The sequence below is a fragment of the Typopeltis vanoorti genome, chromosome 3, assembly GCF_054136105.1.
Source record: "Typopeltis vanoorti isolate ZY-2024b chromosome 3, IOZ_Tvanoo_1.0, whole genome shotgun sequence".
In the NCBI taxonomy this organism is placed as follows: Eukaryota; Metazoa; Arthropoda; class Arachnida; order Uropygi; family Thelyphonidae; genus Typopeltis; species Typopeltis vanoorti.
Window position 1 is genome coordinate 171,667,873 of NC_143551.1, and position 18,330 is coordinate 171,686,202.

The 18,330-nt window shown below is 38.2% G+C and overlaps 1 protein-coding gene across 5 annotated transcripts in view; it reads left to right on the plus strand.

Moving 5' to 3' along the window:
- Positions 1 to 18,330, plus strand: part of LOC150108743 (twitchin-like) — a 2,666,638-nt gene that overhangs the window by 510,265 nt on the left and 2,138,043 nt on the right. The window lies entirely within an intron of this gene.

Sequence of the window (18,330 nt, forward strand, 5' to 3'; positions counted from 1 at the left end):
CTGTCGTTCTTCCAATTGCACTACGGAGGCACTTAAGCAGAAGGAAGCAAATGCAACCTAGTTTTATATTGATTAGAGTTGAGTTTTTGAATGTTGATATTTACCTTTACGGCATCTATAGCCACTGTCCTCATAATGTTTTGAAAAGCACTATTGCAATGTCTACATGACAGTTACATTATTCCAAAAATATTATCAAGTAATGAAAATTTTGTAAAAAATCTGACGAAAATTTCAGGAGAATTACAAATAATCCTATAAAAAATCAACTCGTTTTTGCTTATTACTCTCTTGATCTATAATTTTCTTTCCTCTTATTTTGCCATTACAAAGTTGCCCAGCTGAAATAAAATTGTAAGAATTTGACAAATTTTATTTCATTTTGACAAAATTATGGAGACAACTAGCATGTTAAGAATAATTACTATAATTTCCAAAGTTTTGACCTTTATATTAATTATTGCTTATTAAATAACTTAAGGAAATTACAATGTATAAAGGATATAAATTAAATTAAACTTTAATCTATATTTCCAATATTTCGCCGTCACGTTGCCATCTTCACAGGAACTTGAAATAAAGACACGTGCACGCAGGCAATACACACAGTAAATGATGATGAAGCAGGAAGCTGTTGTTTCTCCTAAAAGTCCTGATGGTGCCCACTAGCAGGCTATGTAGGTATTCTTGGCCGTTGGGCTGAAGATCTTCTGATGTAAGTCTTCCAAAATTGGGGCAGTCTCATGCAACTAAATTTGAGAGATATTTTGGTGGTCTGACTTTAGTGAGAACACACGCTACATCCAGTCTAATATTGTTGGCGACATGGTTTGGAAGGTGGCAGATCCAGCATTCAATTTGGATCAATATATCCTCGGCCCGTAATTTTCTGGGAGCTATGGCGAAGTTGTGGCCACGTGAGAGAGTGTTGGGTGTTCAGGCTTCAAATTAACTGAAGATAGGTTGACTACAGTGTTGGTAGGAAATTTTGGTTCGGAGGTCGAGTTCTTTTTTAAATTCAACTTGAACGCGGGATCCTCCACCTCACAAACCATGTCTCCAACAGAAGACCTTCAGTCCAACGGCCAAGAATACTTACATAGCCCACTGTTCACTTAAAACCTTGATATTCCAGGTCTACCTACTCACTGATGAGACCTCAAAAAAGGTTGAAACCGGTCTTGGTAGTGACCTGTTCTCATAATGTAAAACAATATATTTACATCTCTTAGGAGCTGGGTTTTACATTATGAAAGAATATTAAAGTTAGTGAGGGAGCTTGCTCCACCTTTGCATGGAGTTGCCCTGGTGTTGTACTATCCAAGTGATCATTTACACTTGATTCCGCCGATAGTTTTTTCGGCATTGAAACTTTACGGATGTCGGTTGTAGTTTAAATATCAATGGTGATATTAAAACTACAACCCCACTCTTTTGTCCAAGTAAAAAATCTATTCAAATCTTCCTGAAGGGATTCAGCATCAGCAGTGCTACTTATAATTCTTCCCAACTTTGCATCATCAGCAAATAACTGAAGATCCCCAGTCAGTCCACATGATATATCACTTACAAACAAGTTAAACAGCAGGGCCCAAGAACAGAACCCTGGGACATGCCACTGGTTACCCTTCTTTTTTTTTTTTGAGACAGTGCTCCATCATACACAACCTGCTGGTATCATTCAGAGAGTCAATCTCTGATCCATCTAATCAATACCGTTTATTCCCATCCTCTGCAGCTTGTACACCAAATTATCATGTGGTAATCTAAGAATCTAAATATATCACTGTATATGATTCTCCCTTATCTAACACACTTGTAACCTTATCATAAAATGTAAGTAAATTACTGAAACAGGACCTACCCCTTTACAAATCCATGCTGACCTTCATAAAGAATGACATGTCCATCAACCCAATTCTGTATTCTATTCTTTATCAATCTCTCCAGCACCTGGATCACAAGTGCAGTTATACAGATCCACTATAGCCTATAGTGGAGACTTCTGTTTTAGAACCATGCTTGTGAAGTGGTACTATTTTGCCCTCTTTCCACTCCTTAGGAACCCTACCCACTGCAAGACTAGGTAAATAACCAGGTCAAGTGCATAACCAACTATTGTGTACATTCCTTAAGCATATGTGGTGAAATGTCATCCATTCCTACATCCTTATTCACATCTAACCCAACCAACATCTGATACACCTCTGTTTCTTTCACTTCCAATTTTCCTAATACTTGCCTCTTTTCTGTATATTGTACTGGATAATTTATACCAGTATGATATACGCTGATAAATTGCTCGTTCAATAATTCCACTATATCCTTTGCATCTGTTATCTGCTGCCACGACTATCCGCCAATGTCAGTCTGCCATAATTCTTCTTCTTTCTTGCCATGTAGTGGAAAAATTCCCTGAGTTAACCTTGGCCTCACCAGCCAATCTTCCAATCTCCTCTCATAACACACCTTTTCTTTCTTTACCATGCTCGTCACCTTCCTAGCTTACACCTTATACTCTTCATGGATCTGATCACCACCAACTGTGTTGTACTTCCTCCATAACATTTTCTTTTCCAGCACAGCTTTCTTGATTTTGCTGTTCATCCATTTCACTCCCACTCTATTTACTCATTTAACTCTTGGTATGCAGTCATACATTGCTTTTGTCAGATACTACCTTATGAGTTTCCATGCATTTTCAACATCTTTTTCGCTCAGCTCATCTACTTAACGTACTGATGCTAACTGACTACAGAGCTTCCTATAATCACCTGCTTTATACTTCTACATGTATCAATTTTTGACAGTGATTTTTTCTTGTTTCATCACTTCCCAAACGAGTACCTCATGATCACCCTCACCAACTGGCAGCAGTGTCACCACCTCATTAACAACTGCATCTTGTGATGTTATCATCAAATCAAAAACATTAAAGCCTCTAGTTGCTTCTATCATGTGTTGTTTAAGATACTGCTTAAGTGAGTTCAATGTTGCAAAATGGAAGGTTTTAAAATTTGGAAAACAAAGATGGGATGCAGAATTTATGCTTGGTGAGAATATATTGTTGGAAGTAGAGGAAATAAGAGATCTGGGAGTGATAGTGGATAAGGATCTAAAATTTAGGGGACACATCGCCAAAATTGTGAAGACAACACAAAGACTTCTGGGAATGATGAGGAGGACACTGACGTGTAGAAGTAGGGAGATTCTTGTTCCATTGTATAAGGCTTTGATTAGGCCACACATGGACTATTGTGCCCAGATTTGGTCACCTGGTTTTCAGAAGGATGAAGAGATGTTGGAAAGGGTCCAAAGGCAACTGACTAAGGTAGTTTCTGACCTCTGGAATGTCGAGTATGAGGAAAGATTGAAAAGATGTAATTTGCAGAGTCTAGTGGAGAGAAGGAAGAGGGGAGATATGATAGAGACCTACAAGTTGGTAAGGGGTTGTTATAGGATCAATGGTGGAAAAGTTCTACAGAGAATAGTGGGAGATCAGGGGAGAACCAGAGGTCATACCTGGAAACTGTATAAAGAGGGTGTGAGTAGGGGAGTGAGAGGCAGGTTTTTTTCGTGCAGAGTTGTGAATGATTGGAATGCCTTGCCTGAGAGTGTGGTGTCTGCAAGGAGTTTGAATGTGTTTAAGACACGGTATGATGAGATGTGTGTGAGATAAAAGGACCTCCTAGATGAGTCTTTGACTCCATGAGGTCTTGTTTAATAATAATAATAATAATAATACTTATCTCTCAGAAATTCTACAAAAACTCGCTCTCCTTGTTCTCATACATTATCTCCTCCTTCCAGTCTATATTCCTGTAATTAAAGTCTCCCATTAAGATCACCTTTTTTACATTCCCAACTAAAATTGTCTAAACATTTCACAATCATTATGCTCTTCATTCCCTGGCCTATAACAGCATTTGCACCACCCAGATTCCAATTCTGTGCATGAACCATCAACGTCCACACTTTGCGGACACAATTCCTCTGCAATCATTAACAGCACTCCCTCCTCCTCTTTTCACATCTCTATCCTGAAAATTACATGTCCTTCTAATTCTATTCTTGACATCACATCCTCTTCAGACAACCAAGTTTCACTTATTCCAATTAGTTTGGGCATACCTTCTCAATTAATGACACAAACTCAGCTCTCTTGTTTCGAATACTTCTTGCATTTGTATATAAACATAACAATCACTTTGTGTTTGAGGCCATCCTACCAGCACCAAATTCTCTATTCTAGCTGCTATACTACACTTCTCTATTCTAGCTGCTATACTACACTTCTCTATTCTAGCTGCTATACTACACTTCTCTCTTCAGTTTGACCACTCCCTTTTCCCTGATCCTGACTGTGATTTCCATTCTTACCTTTCTCATCCTCATCTTTATGGATTCCATCACTTTGTGCTGCTGCAACCACATCTTCAACCTCATATCCATCTTCCTCCTACTGTACAATCTGTTGATTTGTGCTTTCCTGTTTCACAGGTAGACTCTTATTATTTGCTACATTAACTTTGTGACTCTATGCCTTCTCAGAAAACAATAGGCTTTCTAAATGCCCAAGACCAAACCCATTCAAATGTAATCCATCAGATTTATACCATGAACTTCCCTTTAAATTCACTCCACAGATTTACAAATTGAACTCATTTTGCCTCACAAAACTCAGCCATCTTACCATTCATTATCTCTGCTCTCCTTCTCAATTCACTGTTATCATACCTGGGTAACATGCCTACGACTTTCCCAACAACACTATTCTTCTATTTTACTTGCTGCAACAACAACTTCAAGTTTCTATCAACATTCTTGTTCTCTCCAACTTAGTCATATGTGCCCACGACTACCACTAATTCTGACTGCCGGTATTTCCTTTTCTGTAATGTTATTTGCAGCTATTTGCTTTATTGTTCCTCCAGGAAAGCATGTTTTGTGCACTTTATTACTAATCACACCTCTAATGATCGAGCCACCATACACTGATATACGACTATCCTTTGATTCTTTCTTTATAACATTAACTTCCTCCTTCTCCTCATTATCAGCCAATCTCTCCTTTAGCTGTTTAATATCCTCTTTTAGATATTTCATTTCGCTTTTAATCTTCATTATGCTTTTTTTTTCTTCTTTGAACTTGGTAGCACTTCATGTTTATAGCTCAGGGAACCATCTGGTGTGGCATGGTAAAATAGACCTGCTTCATTAGTATCATAGATTTCATCAGGACTAAACTTCTGCAGCAATTTTGGTAGTTTAGTTGATTTTCCACTGCTCATCGCTCACAGTATCAGCACTGTCCTTCTCACCATGTACCTTCTTGAATTTTATTTCATGTCTGGTTATGGCCCAGCTTTGTAGCTAACTCTTCCAATTTGGTTTTTAACATTTGACGAATAACATGCATGCCTCGTTCAGTTATAATAGAGAACCATTGATTGAGAACCTCCTCAACATCTGATTACTTACCATCTCACTTCTGTTTTTGAGATTTTGGAACACTGATTATCTCTGCCAGCTGACAATGACTGGTGTAGAAGGTATTTTACCTTGGGTATAATAAATGTTAAAGATACCAAGCTATTTTAAACCTGGTTTTACTCCATTTCCCAAGTAAGCAAACAGACAAACAAGTCAAGTTTGCACCTGCAAGTGTTGCAAGTCTAGCTGACCCTGCACGTAGTAGTGCAAGACCAAGGCAATTCATGGTAAAAGTAGAATAAGCTCTGATCACTCATCTTAATATTTACCCATAATGCAAAGCACATCTCCTGGAGGAGATGTATGATGCTTTGTATTAAGACAATGACTGGTGTTAGGCGGTTGGGTTTTTATTTTGTCAAATAAGGCAGTTTTATCTGCTAACATTAGATCTTTCCTTGGCATCTTGACAGGGGTCTTATAAAAACAAAAAGAAAAAATTAAATCGCTTCAGTATTATTTATTAAAAAATTAACACACTTATTTTAATCAAAAGTATGCTACCTAGCAGTCATTGTAAGTAGAATCGTTACACTGTCAAAATATGCCCATCCTCTCTACTCTGTATCCCGGTGTTGACTGACAGCAACACTCTCTATGCAACTCACTACATGTGCATTTATCTGAAATAAATGGCTGCCCTGATTAATCAATGCCCCAATTAACTGGAATCTACCATATATATATATATGAAAGAATGATCATTAACTCGGTTAACATACATATTTTTTAAAAATAATTGAATGACTAGAACCAAGATTTAAGTAAAAAGGTTTTAATATAAAAACACAACTAGTTTTGGCTTGTAACAGCCTTCATCAGGTGACATTATAAAAGAGAGAAAAAAAAGAAAAACACTAAAACACTGAAGCTTAAATAAACTATGAACATCATAGAGAGTCTCTGTACATAATTGTCATTAAATCGTTGTGGTTGTATTTAAAGCTCATAGACAGGCTTATACGTTGGTTATGCATTATTAAATTACTTAAAGAATTGAACAACGTAGACACGAATATAAATTAAATTACATTTTAATAAATATTTCCGATATTTCGGCAACATCACGTTGCCATTTTCAAAAGGAACTTACAAAAAAAGGCACGTGCACATAGGCACTACAACACAGTAACTGAGAATGAAGAGATGAAGCTATTATTCTCCTAAAAGTCCTGATGGTGCCCTCTAGCAGGCTAAGTAGGTGTTCTGGGCCGTTGGGCTGAAGGTCTGCTGATGTAAGCCTCCCAAATTTGGGGCAGTTGCATACAACCAAATTTGTTGAGGTTTGGAGAGTTTCTTAGGGCTGAGGCTGATTCCATAAATAGTCTTTTGAATTTTTATTTGCTGCAGTGTATTACTGTAGCTTTCTTCTGCTGTATTCTGTGGCATGTATCCAGCGCATGGTCTGCAAGACCAGAATGGTTGTACTTGTGAAAACGGATGTAGTCCTTGTGTTCAGAAATTCTGATATTTGCTGTCCTGCCTGTTTGGCCAAAGTAAGACAGTTTACAAGTGCAAGGGACCTGGTATACACCAGGTAGATCTAGGGGAAGTGTGGTTGGTCTTTGGTGGAGTGGATAAGGGATGCTAATTTCTGTAAGGCCTGTAACAGGAGGTCAGGTCATGTTTTTTTTAAATTTTGATAATTTTTTCTGAGGTGCCTCGGATGTAGGGAATGGTGATGGATTTAGAGTAATCCTTGTTGTGGAGGGGGTTTGTAGGTTTTAATTTTTTTTTTTTTTAATTTTTTTTGGGGGGGGTAGCCATTGGCTGAAAAAGTATTGAGGATGTGATTTAGTTCAGTGTTTAGGGTCATGTTGTTAGAACAGATTAGTTTAGCCCTGTTGTATAGTATTTTCACCACTCCATATTGTTGTGAGGGGGGGTGGGAGGGATTGTTGGTGAATGTATCTGCCTATATGGGTGGGTTTTCTATAGACTGAGAAAACCAAGGATCCATCAGGCTGGCCGGTGACTAGTGTGTCTAGGAAAGGGAGGCTGTTTTCCTCTTTTTCCAGGGTGAACTTGATTCTAGGGTGTTGGTTTTTAAGTGTTTTTAAGTGCACTGGCTCACTGTCTCTTGTAAGTAATGTCCCTCATGTTTTCTTCCATACGCAATTCAACAGATTTGTCTGTCTCCCCAAAATAAGGAATATCACAATCACACAATATTTTATATACACCAGGGTATTTAAGTTGATGATGACAAGGTTTTGGGTGGCTTATTAAGAAACGGCTCTTTGGAAGTGGAGTGAACAAGGTTCTGATATTGTATTTTCTTAGAACTTTTGCTAATTTATGTGAAACTGTACTGATGTAAGGAATAAATATATTGCCTTTGAATCTATTTGTTTCTTCTGAGTGATGTATAGGAGGATTATGAAGGAATCTTTCAATGATTCTCTTGGAATATCCATTAACTTCGAAAGAAGTTTTGAGATGGTTGTTTCTGTAAGAAGTTCATTTGGGTCATCAAGAAGAGAACAGGCTCTATGTCCCAAGGTGGAAATTATTCCAAGCTTATGAGGAGGGAAGTGATGGGACTGACTATGCAGATATCTGTTGGTATGTGTGGGCTTTCTATATATCGATATTTTGAGTTTACCAGAAGAGCGAGTCAGTTTGACATTAAGAAAAGGCAAGGAATTATCCTTTTCAAGCTCAGCAGTAATCTTAATACTTTGATGTCGGCTATTGAGATGTTCGAGGAAAACCATAAGGGAATCATGTCCGTGTCTCCAAATAATGAAGACATCATCTACATAGCGTTTCCAAACTTTAATCCCTCATTTCATCCATTTTACACCTATCTTATTCAGCCTTTTGACCTTCAGAATACATTCACACATTGATGTTCTTAAATATCTCTTGGTCAGTTCCCATGCAAAGAGGAACATGTGAGACAGGTTGGACAGAAAAATTGGATGGGAGAGGGCATTAGGGTGAAACAGTGTAAGCAAAGAGGATTTTTAAAGTAGTAATGAATGCATGTATGTGGGTAGCTTGCATTGGAAAGGAATGGTCTGGAATATATAGGGGGAGTAGTTGATTCTGGGAGGTATATGGAACAAAAAGTGAGCAGATAGGAACAAGTGAGGAGAAGTCACATATTAGGTAGGAAGCATAACTAGGACGTAGAACTGGTTATAGAACCAGAAATGAATTGTTGTGCTATTTTCAAATGCCAGGAGTATCAGAAATAAGGGAGATGAAATTGTTGAAATGATTGAGTTTATTTACCTGAAAATAGTTCGAATAAGTGAAACATTCACTTGTTGTTGGATGAGAATGACATATTGACAGGAATAGAAATGGAGAAATATCATGTTTTTTGTAAAGATAGGAAAGGTAAGAAGGAAGGGGAGGGGGAGGGGAAGTGCTACTGATGATAGTATGTGAATTATGTCTGCATAATGACTTGAATAAATTGAGTGATTGGGAATGAGAATGTGAGTTCAATGTTGTAAAATTTAAGGTTTTAAAATAGTAGACAGCTTGCAGGTGTAGCATGGAATGAGGAGTTAGCTGGAAAAGAGATCAATGCAGCTCGGGGAATTTTCAAAAACTATCTAGTAGATGCAATGTCTAAATGTATTCCAAGGGTGATAAGGTTAAATAAGATAGGTGTGAAATAGATGAATAAAGAGATTAAGTATGTGATACAGAGAAAAAGGGCAAAAGAGAAGTGGAAATAACCAATTTCATGAGGACTACAAAGACCAGACAAGGCAGGTGACTTGGTTGATGAGGGTAGCTAAAGAGAGGTATGAACAGCAGTTAGCTAATGAAACCAAAAAAAGAATCCTAAGGAGTTCTTTCAATATGTGGCCAGCAAAAGAAAGAATGATTATGGAAGGATGACATTGATTGGAGAAAATGGTATAAAGACAGCTGTTGCAGAATGTGTGGTGGAGATACTTAATGAGCCATTCATAAAGGTCTTTCAATCTTGTGAATGTGACTTCATGAAGAGTTGAGAGCAGTTGATGATGGGTAAGAGAGACTGACTGTAAGTGAGCAAGGGGTGTATGGTGAGTTGAGCAAACTAGATGTAAATAACGCTGTGGGACTAGATAATATATTACCACGTATTCTGAAGAAATGTGTCAGGGAGTTGACACCTGCCTTGACATATTTTTTTAATATGAGTCTTGCACTTGGTCAAGTCCCTAAGGAATGGAAGGAGGGCAAGATTGTGCCACTTCATAAAGGAGGTGATTGAACTCAAGCATCAAACTATAGGCCTATCTTTGTGTCAGGTGTTGAAGTTAAGTTGTTGGAGAAGCTTGTGAGAACTGGGATCCAGAGTTGGGTTGGCAACAATGGTATAATCTTTGATGGACAGCATGGATTTGCTAAAGGGAGGTCATGTTTAGTAATCTACTTACTTATTACAATAAAGTGACTGCTTCCTTGGACAGAGGAGAAGGATAGACAGTAATATACTTGGATTTCGCAAAGGCTTTTGATAGAGTACCTCATGATGGGTTGACAGTCAAACTAGAGCAGTGGGGTTGGATATTAGATTGATGCATTGGATTGGAGACTGGCTATCTGATAGGTATCAACAAGTTGTGTATGGGGGAGCGATATCCAGGAAAAAGAAAGTCACTAGTGGAGTGCCTCAGGGGTCTGTTTTAGGGCCATTACTATTTAACTTGTATATTAATGATATTGGCAAAGATTTGGATGGAGATATTCAGTTGTTTGCAGATGATGCAAAGTTGGGACGAACCATGAAGAGTAGAGATGTTGTGGCCTTACAAGAGACTTGAATAAATTGAGTGATTGGGCACGGAATTGGGGATGTGAGTTCAATGTTGCAAAATGTAAGGTTTTAAAATTTGGAAAACAAAGATGGGTCGCAGAATTTATGCTTGGTGAGGATATATTGTTGGAGGTGAAAGAAATAAGAGATCTGGGGGATAGTGGATAAGGATCTGAAATTTATTGGACACAGCCAAAATTGTGAAGACAACGCAAAGCCTTCTAGGAATGATGCAGGGACACTGACTTGTAGAAGTACGGAGATTCTTGTTCCATTGTATAAGGCTTTGATTAGGCCACCCATGGACTATTGTGCCCAGATTTCGTCACCTGGCTTTTGGCAGGATGAGGGGATGTTGGGGAAGGTCCAGAGGAAACTGACAATGAGGAAGGATTAGGAAGATGCAACTTGACGGGATCAGTAAGGAAGATTTGATGGAGACCTACAAGTTATTAAGGTGTTGTTATAAGATCAATGCTGGAGAGGTTCTGCAGAGGATGGTGGGAAATTGGGGGAGACCAGGGGTCATCCATGATGGCTGTAAGAGGGTGTGAGTAGGGAGTGAGAAGCGGGTTTTTTTCATGCAGAGTTGTGAATGATTGGAGTGCCTTGCCTAGGGGTGTAGTGTCTGCAGAGAATTTGGGTGTATTTAGGGCACGGTATGATGCGCTGTGTGTTTGATAAAAGGATCTCCTAGATGAGTCTTTGGCTCCATGCGGTCTTTGGTAATAATAATAATAATAAAGTTGATATACAAGGGGAGGTTGAAGTGGTAGTGGTTTTGAAGCTGTATGGTGTGAATTGGAAGTTGATAGAATGAGATATTTGATTGGGTGTTGCTATAGGCTATTGAATTGGATGGTAGAGACATAGAAATGTATAGGCAACTTGATTTGGTGAGCAAACGAAAGGTGATCATTATAGGTAATTTCAGTTATGGCATTATTGGCTAACGTTGATATCAAGGAATAAGGATAATGAATTGTTCGAGTTCTTAAGGGACAATAATCTTAGACAATATGTAACACTGAGGGTACACAAGTGTTAAGAGGCTTAGATGTGGTTATATCATCAGACGGTGTGATTGAGAATGGAGTGTCTAATCTTACCTCGGTTGGTGAGAGTGACCATGAAGTGATCACCTGAGTTGCAGCCAATCATGTAAGAACTACTATCGAGAAGGGATATATATACGAAATTACAAGTCTGGTAATTATGAAAAGCTAAGAAGACAACTGGGAGCTAGTGTGGAAAGAGGAGTTGAGTGAGAAAGAGACAGATACTGCTTGTGCATTGATCAAGAACTATTTATCAACAGCAATGTCTGAGTGTATTTCTAACGTGAAAAGCTAAATAAGATAGGAGTAAAATGGATGAATAAAATGTTGTAGCATGAAATCTGGAAGAAGCAGGCACTGTAGAAGCAACATAAAATGAATGTTGGTAATAATCAGTTGCATGATGAGTACAAAGAGCAATGTAGGATTATGACCTGGTTAATAAAGACAGCAGAAGTGTAGTACAAAAAAGAAATTAGCTAAGAAAAAGTCTAGTGAGTTCTTTTATTATGTGGCAAAAGTAGAAGAATAGTGACTATTGGAGGATGATGCAAGTTAATGACACTGGCTGATTGGTAACTGATGCAGAGGATATAGTTGAAGTATTCAACGAGCAGTTGAGCAGTTGTATAAAGCTCATTAGGCTCATATCAGTGTATTTTATTTTCGTGAAGGCAACATCATGAGAAATTGGTGGTTAAAGGTATATGATGAAAGGAATGATGTATATCAGGAAATAAAATAATAATATGTTAATAGGGAACTGACAGTGCCTTTAACCTGGCTTTTCAATGAAAGTCTGGCTGCAGGAAAAGTTCCCAGGGAATGGAAGGAAGGTAAGATAGTGCCATTGCATAAGGGTGGTAACAGACTGGAAGTGTCTTAATTATAGGCCAGTTTGTGTGTCATCAGTAGTTGTTAAGATCTTGGAGAAAGTAGTGAGGGACTGTATACAGCATTGGACAGTTGAGGGTAATGTTATCTGTGAGAGTCAACATGGATTTGTGAAAGGGTGCTCTTGTTTTAGCAATATGCTAGCCTTTTATAATAAAGTTACAAGAACATTAGATGAGGGAAAGGCATATACTACAATTTTCTTAGACTTAGCGAAGGCATTTGACAGGGTGCCACATGATAAGCTGATATTTAAGTTGCAGCACATGGGTCTGGATGTCAGATTAGTCAACTGGATTCAGGATTGGCTGTCTGATAGTTATCAGAGAGTTGTATATGGTGGAGCAGTTTCAAGGAGGCAGAGGGTTACAAGTGGGATCCCACAGGGCTCAGTACTAGGACCTATATTGTTTAACCTTTATATCAATGACATTGCCAGTGGATTGCAAGGGGATATTCAGTTGTTTGTGGATGATGCAAAGTTGGGAAGGATTATTAGTAATAGTGCAGATGTGGTAGCCCTGCAAGAGGATTTAAATAAGCTAGATAGATGGGCAAATGAATGGGAGTTTCAGTTTAATTCAGCAAAATGTAAGGTCTTGAGGTTTGGAAAACATCGATGGGATGCTGCATACTCTATCGTAGGAGTTATACTGGAGGAAGTAGGGGAGACAAGAGATCTGGGGTTGATGATTGATAGAAACCTGAAATTTAGGGGACATATTGCAAAGGTGGTGAAGGTAACACAGAGGATTGCTGCAATTATGAGAAGGACACTGACCTGCAGAGATAAAAGGGTTATCATTCCGTTGTATAAGTCTCTGATCAGACCACACTTGGACTACTGTTCTCAGATTTGGTCCCCAGGATTTGAAGGGGGTAAATTAACTGTGGAAAGGGTACAAAGACAGATGACAAAAATGGTTTCATGACTGTACAATTTTGGTTATGAGGATCGGCTGAGGGAATGTGGACTGCAGAGTTTGGTGGATAGAAGAAGGAGAGGTGATATGATGGAGACTTTTAAACTGTTGAGAGGTGGTTACAGGGTTGACACTGGGGAGTTCTTTTGCTTGGTTGAACAGTGGGAAGGAGTGATGACAAGAGGCCATCCCTGGAAGTTACGAAAGGAAACTGTGAGCAAGAGGGTAAGGAGTGGTTTCTTTGCATGGAGGGTGGTTGAACCGTGGAATGCATTGCCTGATGGAGTGATGAGAGTGAGAATGGTCAATGAGTTTAAGGAGTGGTATGATAGACTTTGTGTTTCTTAGGGGGTGGGGGATCTCCCATCCATGAGTCTTGACAGACTTTAAGAAGGACTTCCCATGATGAGTCTTTTGACTCCATGGAGGCCTGAATAATAATAATAATAAGGCAGTATGACTTCACAATGTATCATCACATATCATTTAGGAATGCTATAGGGAATTAACAGTAGCTTTGGCATACACCAGTTTAACATGAGTCTTGCAACAGGGTAAGTCCCAAATGAGTGAACCATTATAAAAATGATTCCAATTCACAAAGAAGAAGAGATAAGACTAAGACATTAAGTACATCCCATACAAAAAATTGTAGAAAATTTTTTGTATCTGAGTTGTTGTTATGGAGAGAGAGAGAGAGAGAGAGAGAGAGAGAGAGAAGGTTAGAAGGACTAGCATTCAATAATTGGTCACTATTGGCAGTAGTATTCTTTATGATAGTCACCATTGGTTTTTTTGGAGGGAGGTCATACCTTAACAGACTGCTTACATATTAGATTAGAGATATCTATCAGGTGCATGAGAAGCAGGTTCTTTGCATGGAAAGTGATTGATTAGTAGAATTCATTGCCTGAAAGTGTGGAGAGCAAAATCTGTAAATTCTTTGCAAAAGTATAATAAATTTAGTTTAATCCTTTACCCAAGTGTAAGCAAAAAAAAGTTTTGCACCTGAGGTGTCTTCAGGACTGAGGCAACTCGTAGTAAAGGTGGACCAAGCTCTCATCTGAGACACTGAGATACTGAGACAAGGAGTGATGAGAGCTTGGTCCATCTTTACTACGAGTTGCCTCAGTCCTGAAGATACTTCAGTTGCAAAGGTTTTTTTTTTGCTTACACTTGGGTAAAGGCTAACTAAATTTATTATAGTCTAATCAAATGAAAAATAAACTTCCAACATTTTTGCAAAAGTATTCTTAAAATGGAAATAATATAAATTACAGTAACATAGTCATCCCATACATTAAATTATAGAAATCCCTCGATTAATGCTCCTAATGCATTCTTTAAAACAGGCACATTAATCGAAAATGCATTAATCGAGTATAATAACATTTGGAAAAAAGTGTAATTCGTTCCTCAAATTTCTTTTTTTACCCTTGATTTTTTTTTATAAAAGAATTAGGGTATGTCTCAGGGCCTAGTTAAAGGAAAACTATGATGCTGAAAGACAATAAAACATATTCAAAATATAACTCTATTATTCTGGCGGGCAATCTGTTTCTTTTTTTCATATAATTGCCTCTTCTGCAAATTTTCCTGCTTCTCTCTTCACAAGGTCCAGTCTCTAAGCATTGCTACTTAAAATTTTCAGTTGCACGAAACTTTTAAGTAGCAATGCTTAGAGAATTTTAAATTTGTTTCTGTGAAATCTCTTTGGGCTTGTCAGTGATTCAATTTTCTTCATATTCTTCAGGATCTTCCCACTGTGCATCTGAATTTAGCAAGTCAAAATCACTCAGTTTCTGAGAATGAGATTTAATTAACTTAGATTCATTTGAAAAGCCTCTAAAATCATTTGCATAATGTGGAATAATGTGCTTCCAAATGGATCGCATATTGCTAGCAGTAATTTCATTCGACTTTGCAACTTTATAACCAGGCTGAGATTTCTCTGATTTAGCCAGAAAAGTCTTGAAAGGTATTGGCTTCCAAAAAAAAAAGGCCAGTTTCATTGACATTAAATATTTGTTGGTCACAATAGCCTCCTTCTTATACAATTTTCTTCAAATCTCTGGATAATTTGAGACCGACCACCTCCTTATCGACACTTGCAGCTTCGCCTGTGATTAGAACATTATGTAGGCTTATTTAAGCTAAGGGATATTATATCCCATATTGTTTCTTAGCCAAATAAGAAACTCAAAGAGTTTCATGCCGAATATAGAAACTATGTAAAGTTCGGTGATTCCAAGCATAAGCAAATACCTGGATAATGCAGCACTTGACCCTTGAAGGTAGTGCAAGCTGAGGCAACTCATAGAAAGGGTGGAGCAAGCTCCTATCACTATTCTTGATATTTACCCATAATGTGAACTTAACTCCTAGGAGCTGTATTACTGTTCAACATTATGAGAGAAGGTCACTACCCAGACCTGTTTCGACCTTTTTTGAGGTCTCATCATATGCAGTGATATATTATCAAGTCCCACAGCCTTATTTACATCTAGCTTACTCAACTCCCCAAACACCTCTTGTTCTCTTACAGTCAGTGTCTCCTCCCATCATCAACTGCTCTCAATCTCTCCATGAAGTCACATTCACAAGATTGAAAGATCTTTATGAACTGCTCATTAATTATCTCCACCACACATTCTGCAACAGCTGTCTTTATACCATTTTCTCCAATCAATGTCATCCTTCCATAATCATTCTTTCTTTTGCTGACATATGGAAAGAACTCTCTAGGATTCTTTTTGGCTTCATTAGCTAACTGCTGTTCATACCTCTCTTTAGCTACTCTCACCAACCAAGTCACCCTCCTTGCCTGGTCTTTGTAGACCTCATGAAATTGGTTACTTCCACTTCTCTTATGCTGCCTCCACAATGCCCTATTTCTCTGTATCATATGCTTAATCTCTTTATTCATCCATCTCACTGCCACCTTATTTAACCTTCTCACCCTTGGAATACATTTAGACATTGCATCTACTAAATAGTTTTTGAAAATCCCCCAAGCTGCATCGATCTCTTTTCCAGATAACTCCTCATTCCATGCTACACTCGCAAGCTGTCTCCTGAGCTTTTCATAATCACCCCCCCCCCCTGCCTTGTAGTTCCACATATACCCTTTTTTCACAGGTGTCCTTGCACTGCTGGCAACCACACAGGTAATCACCTCATGGTCACTTTCAAGTGACCATGAGGTGATTACCTGGGTTACATCCTCTGATGAGATGACCAAATCCAAGACTCTTAATCCTTGTGTGCCCTCTGTTACATACTGTCTGAGGTAGTTATCTTTAAAAAACTCAAGAAACTCATTTTCTTTAATAATATATGGGATGTGGTTGTGTCTGAAGAGATAGATAGGGAAAGTTGCGATAAAGGCAACTGGGAATATTTAGGTGTAGGACAATCACAGCATACAAGTGGCAAGTGCAAGACTAGTCAGAGACCCAAAAGTGATTTGGTGTTTACTTACAAATGCCCAGAGCATAAGAAATAAGGGAGATGAAATTCTTTCCTTGATTGAATCTATTCACCCTGAAAGTGAGACATGGATGGATAATATCCTGACAGGAATATAATTGTAAGGGTATGATGTTTCTGTGAGGATAGAAAGGACAAGAATGGAGGGAAGTGCAGTTGATGATAGCAGGTGAAATATATCCACACAAAGTGAAGATGTAAGATCTCAATAGTAGCAGCTCTACTATTTACATCTCACATCTCAACTCATTGGTTGTGAATCAGTATGGTGTGAGGTGGAGGCTGATATAAAGAGATATTTACTTGGATGTTGCTATAGACCAGGGAATGCGGAAGGAGATGATAAAGAAATTTATAAGCAAGGGTTATTGAACAAGGGAAGGGTGATTATTATGGGTGACTTTAGTTATTATAGTATAGACTGGAGTGAAGAAATAGCATTTAGGAAAATGAATTTTTCGAGTTCTTGATAGACAACCATCTCAAGCACCATGTAAAGGAGGACATACGAATATTGAGAGTTTTAGATCTCATCATATCATTCACAGAATGTGATTGTGAGTGGGATTTTACACTTCCCTTATTACCTAGGTTCTGGCTAGCCATATGAAGATTTCTGTAAGGAAAGAATAGATATGTACTTATAAGGCTTGAATAAATTGAGTGATTGGGCAGCACTGGAATGGGGATGTGAGTTTAATGTTGCAAAATGTAAGGTTTTAAAATTTGGAAAACAAAAATGGGATGCAGAATTTATGCTTGGTGAGGATATATTGTCAGAAGTTGAGGAAATAAGAGATCTGGGGATGATAGTGGATAAGGATCTGAAATTTAGGGGACATATAGCCAAAACTGGGAAGACAACACAAAAGCTTCTGGGAATGATACAGAGGACACTGACTTGTAGAAGTAGGGAGTTTCTTGTTCCATTGTAATAAGGCTTTGATTAGGCCACACATGGACTATTGTACCCATATTTGGTATCCTGGTTTTCAGAAGGATGAAGAGATGTTGGAAAGGGTCCAGAGGTGACTGACTAAGGTAGTTTCTAACCTCTGGAATGTCGAGTATGAGGAAAGATTGAGAAGATGCAACTTGCAAAGTCTGGTGGACAGGAGGAAGAGGGGAGGATATGATAGAGACCTACAAGTTGGTAAGGAGTTGTTATAGGATCAATGCTGGAGAGGTTCTACAGAAAATACTGCAAGATCAGGGGCCATCCCTGGAAACTGTATAAGGAGGGTGTGAGCAGGAGTGAGGAGAAGGTTCTTTGCATGGAGAGTGGTGGGTGAGTGGAATGCATTGCCTGAATGTGTTGTGAATGTTTGATGAGCTTTGTGTGTGATAGTGTGTTTTATTAACATCTGACCATTATTATTAACACATGACCATGGAGGTCAGATGTTAATAATAATAATTACAGAAATTCATTATCTTTGCTTTTATGTGCCACCTCTTTTTTTCCTGTTTAAATTACCATAACTAAACTTTCCTAAGATTATTGCCAAATGGTATTTGCATATCATTTGGCAAACCTTTCACAGTCATCATTATTCAACTTATTTTCTAACCCTGTCCTACTAAATATCCTGCTAAAACAATAAATATCCTTCTAAATGTCTCACCTCATTTATCTCAACCTTATGTCATCAAACCTCAGTACTATTCCATAGTTTGTAATCCTGTATTCCAACTATGGTGCATT